Source organism: Gymnodraco acuticeps, unplaced genomic scaffold (assembly GCF_902827175.1).
Source record: "Gymnodraco acuticeps unplaced genomic scaffold, fGymAcu1.1, whole genome shotgun sequence".
In the NCBI taxonomy this organism is placed as follows: Eukaryota; Metazoa; Chordata; class Actinopteri; order Perciformes; family Bathydraconidae; genus Gymnodraco; species Gymnodraco acuticeps.
In genome coordinates this window covers 3975821-3981048 of record NW_022990501.1, presented here as the reverse complement: position 1 = coordinate 3981048, position 5228 = coordinate 3975821, and the positions used below count along the sequence as shown (strand labels likewise).

Genomic DNA, 5228 nt, shown 5'->3' with positions numbered 1-5228 from the left:
TGTCAGAGACACATGAGGGGAGCAGGACTGGAGACACTTTGCTGTCAGTCTGTCTGCTCTGTCAGTCTCTATCTGATCCTCTGACCTGATCACACCTGCTGTTACGGCCCGTCCACACAGCGGCGTGCGTTGAAGCTTCCAACGCTGCTGCCCATTCACTTTGAATGGGGTGACGTCACTTTTAGCCGAAATGCATTTTGGGAAGCGACGTGGAGCGTTGCTGGCGTCAAAAGTTGAGCAATGTTCAACTTTTGACGCCTCGACGGAGGCGTCAGCCAATGAAATCCCGTTTATTCAAATCTGCCAGTACAATCGCTAGCCAATCAAACCGCGTGTATGCTGGGAGAGACTGCGCAGGTCATTTCCTCATATTCAAACAAATTGAGGGAAAATTCATTGTAGCGGTAGTGAATCACCCGGTGTTGTATGATCAGTCTCTGTTGATCTACCGGGATACAAACCGGAGGAGCGAGGCATGGAGGGAGGAGGCAGAGACAGTGGGTGAAACTGGTAGGTTTTCGCCTGTTTGGGGATTTTATATCCAGTTTACTTCGTTTTAACATTGCTATTGCTTTGTATGTCGGGGGCGGGAGATTCATGTGATTGGTTGTTGGTCGTGTTGCTCGCAAAAAATCCCCAAGCTTCAGATACGCCCACCTCCAAGCGTCAACGCACGCTGCTGTGTGGACGCTCCGTCACTGTCCAACCAGGAGCCTTGTGCAACAGGCAGGTCATGTTTATCAGTCCTCCAGGGGCGGTGTTTGAAGCAGCACAGGGGAATTCACAACAGTTGCAATTATTTATTTTTGGACGTTTGTCCTTTATTTGCACTGATGTTACGTGCCGTTCTGTCAGAAGTTGCAGATGTAGGGCGATGTATTGCACCAAACTTCAACTTGATTAACGACTAACCCTGTACCTGCTACACACAACAATCTGGAAAATAAAATATAACAGCACAAACCTGGCAGAGCAGAGGAAGAATGCTTTTATTTCTGCAACCATAACATCGTGCACATGACTTGCACCACTAGTAGCAGCCTATCTAAGCAAAATGAATAGTTGGCATGAACACAGTGATCGATATTAGTGGTATGTGTCATGGGATGTTATGCCTTTAAAAGCATGTATGACTATCAAGCTTCATTGGGAGCTATAAACAGTCCATGGCTACAAAACAGCCTCACAGGAACAGGAAATGCAAAGCGGAAGATTGTAAGATTGGATGATAAGCTTCTGTCTGCACGCTTTAGGACACGTTATAACCCTTGAAAGATCACAGATTGGCCTAAAGATAGCACCTCATTCATCTTTATTAGTGTAGTGGCATTGTGGCTGATCATACATAAATTAAACATTAGATTCAAGGTAAACAACAATATACCAAATATTGGAACAGAGGTTGTGCAATTAAGATCAATAATATATTTGTATATACATATATTAGACTAATATACAAAATGCAGTCTCCCACTTCCACCCCTCTGGCGCACACACCCAAGTATGCACACACACTAACACACACACACGCACACACAAGTGTTGCATTACAATCACCAATTCACATAGCCTTGAATTATTTTTTTATTATTGTATTAAATCTTTATTTAATTGGGCAGTGTAATTGAGATGAGTCTCTCGTTTTCCAGAGAAAAACCTGTTTGCCATCAAATACAATTTTATTTATTTTAATAAACAGTTTATTTGCTGAAGGAACAACATACTTAAACCTGGCTTTTTTGAGTTACCGATGAGTATTTTTCAGCAGAAACACGAGTCACTGTATATTTCATTTGGCTGTTCTCTTCCCTTATGCATGCTCCCCGTGAAATTGAAAAGACAGTTGCTCTCACATGTTGGCAGGGAAAGATCCATCAAGGCTGAACCAAAACATTTAGCAAAATCAAAAAAGAAATTAGGCAAATACCTCAAATATAAAAGTATCCTCATTCAACGATTCGTAAGAGAAAACGACTGAAAGTCTTTACAGATGTGCAATCATATTTTTTAAGGCTGGTCATTCCTTTAGTTCCCAAACGTTGCCATGCCAAGGACCCCCATATAGCATTATCGTCTGGCGGGGACTTCCCTCTTGCAATAATCAGTTATTCTTCTAAACATTTTTTGTATTTATCTTTTGTTTGTCATTCATTACATTCATTGTGTCTTCTGTTATAAACATTCTTAACACAATATTAAACAGTAATATCAACAGTAAACATATTTTTAAAGCGTTTTTAAAGTGATTTCTGTCTTTATAATATTATATAATTTTGAACAGTAATATGAACAATTAACATATATTTTTAGCATTTTTTAAAGCTACTTATGCCTTAATAGTATTATATATAATATTCAACAGTAATATTAACAATAACCATATTTATATTCATATATATATAAACATCAATATTTGCTACATCCGTGCTCTCATCCAGCTGCAGAGCGAAATATTCACTAGCTTGCTCCAAAAGCTGAGCAGATACTCAGTTTCACTCTCAGTAGTGGCAACTCGATTCTGATTGGCTTGAAGGGCGGTCGTGTGATTTAATATATAAATAAGTAAAAAATATTAAAAGATTGGCATCAAAGGACACATAGATTAATAGATATGCAGTTATTAATTAAAAAAAAAAATGTAACTTTAAAAAAAAAAATTCCTCTTTCCCTCAAACTTTGCGTGACCCCCCTGGTGCCCCCTGGCGGCCCCCCGGGGGGTCGGAGCCCCCACTTTGAAAAACACTGCTTTAGTACATGGATTCCTCCTAACACAAGACATGTGTGTGACTAATACAAGACATTTAGTTCCATGTTTGCATCACCACAGATCACTATCAAATCCAAAATGTTTTCATTTGTTTTTAGCAACATTGTTACAACCCAACTTTAACCTCTCTCGATGAATATTGTTTCAGAGCAATTTAAAATGAAAATAATCTGAGAATGCATAAGAAACATACAAATGATGGCATTAAAAAGCAGCCTACATGTCCTGAGAATAACAATACGTGCCGTGTTCAACTGAGACTTCTAGCGACTGTGCTTAAAGCCTAGAAATAAAATGGATGAAAAAACTAAATTGGGTTTAAAGGTTAGGCTTTAATTTACTCAAACATCTGTATGAAGCTTTCATTGCTTCATTAACTGAACCTTTTAGGATTCTCAAGGGATACAATTAAAAACAATGAGTCATTTGCATTATTTACTAAATAACTAATAGTTAAACAGATGATACGGTGACTCTGCGTGTCCCCACTGTCAGAACCTATTACCTCGTTCCTTTTCCAGATCCTCAAATTTCACAAGAAAAGGGTTCCGTGGTGTTTTCAGTTTCCTTGGTGTGGTAGCCCCCGCTGTGGAGGGTCCTAGGACTGGTCACATTTGGAGAAAAGTGACACCTCACTTGGGGTATTTGACAAACTGACACTCAGCGAAACAAGAGTGTCAAACTCAGCTTGTCAAATACACTAAGTGGGGGGCCTGATCCGGGGAAGACTGGCTCTGTGGAGTAAACAACCTGCAGCAAACAAACATTAAAGAAGTAAAAAAGCATGTTTATATTTTACACAAATCTCTAATGTCTTTTAGAGAGAAGATTCAGATGTGTTACCTGAGTGTTTGAAGCAGAAGAGTCCGTGTGCTTCTTCCTCCCTCAGGAGTTCCTACTGTTGACACTGTGCACAAACACCTCGTTTGACCATTGAGCGCTGCAAAGAGGAAGTCAAAACAAGGAAGATAACTGCCAAGCTAGAGCTCAGGAAATATGTTGAAATGAAGTGTCAACATGTCATGATTGTGAAATTTGTGGCTCACAGTTTTGGAGATAATGGCTCACAGTGACACATTCGTCTTTTGTGGCATTTGCTGTGTTTTCACTGTTTGTGTACAGAATGTGCTGAAGGAACTGTATAGAGTCACAGGAGAATGAACATTTCAGATCCGATGGTGTAGAGTTTTAATGGCATTTTACAGTTCATTTAATTTAAATATATTCCAATGTTCAGTATTTCATTTTACATTCTTTGTGTTACCATTCTCTTGCACTATTTCTATTTCTATTTCTTCTTGCACAACTTGTACTTCTTGTTGTGTCTTAAACCAATGACTTTCATTGCCCAAACTACACTGTAGCTATGACAATAAAGCCCTTGAAATATTCATCTTAAGATTTGTGTTAACACTACAGTATGAGATCAAATGAACTGGTCTATTCTTGGTATTGTACCTCCATTAACGGCAATGTTAGCCATACTTTTTCAAATGTTAGGCCATGTTTCCTCTTGCGCTATCAGCCGTCTCTGGCCATCATCAGCTGCTTCCTGCTTCAAGGAAAAGCATCAGCGTCTGGCCTGCTGATTGGTGGTCCATCTGTCAGTTTGCCCCCCTGTGCAGCAAAGCTACACGCATCAGGGCGATGAAAACTAGTTCCACATGGACACAACATCATTTCCTAATAGCCTACGTATTAAGCCCAACCAGGACTCAGTCCATGCAATTATTTTATGATGTCTGGACTCTTGTTTTTCCAAGTAAAACTCTATCAAAGTCACTTTTTCTTGCCTCACCGTTTTACTTTTTGCAACAGCCAGAATGTGCTGCACACTGTAACTTCCCCTTGTTACTCAGGACCAACGCACCACCATTACTCTCTGGACTTCCCTCTGCAGACACCACCCTGCTGTAGGTTAGGTTCTCTAATACAGAGGGACTGGATATACTGTATACTGAACATACTGTATACTGGATATACTGTATACTGAACATACTGTATACTGGATATACTGTATACTGAACATACTGTATACTGGATATACTGTATGCTAGCTGTTTGTACAGTTTACACAGCACTGTTACTTGTATCCTTGTATTTTAAAGCTGTTTCTGTTTAATTTAGATTTGATTGCCTCTATTTTTTTATTTTTTTATTTATACAGGTGTAAAATCTCATTGAGACACAAGGTCTCATTTTCAAGAGAGACCTGTCTATAGTGGTTGTTTTTGAAGGTTTCAAAGTTGAAATGTCCGTAAAAATAAACTTGCCTTGCCTTCAGTATTTTACAGTACAGTACAGTACAGTATATTATAGAATAGTATAGTATAGTAAAGTATTGTTGTGTATTGTATATTTGAGTTAACAACCTATAGTATATTATATTCTAGTGTAGTATAGTATAGTATCATATAAAAACGTATAGTATATTATAGTTTACTATAGAATAGTATAGTAC

At 38.8% G+C, this 5228-nt stretch overlaps 1 long non-coding RNA gene across 1 annotated transcript; it reads right to left on the bottom strand.

Moving 5' to 3' along the window:
- Nucleotides 1-967: 967 nt before the first annotated feature.
- On the bottom strand, nucleotides 968-3718 carry LOC117552899. Its single transcript, XR_004570050.1, has 2 exons — nucleotides 3611-3718; nucleotides 968-3517 (listed from the first exon to the last, which is right to left on the bottom strand). It is a non-coding gene; the product is annotated as an uncharacterized LOC117552899 (long non-coding RNA).
- Nucleotides 3719-5228: the final 1510 nt, after the last annotated feature.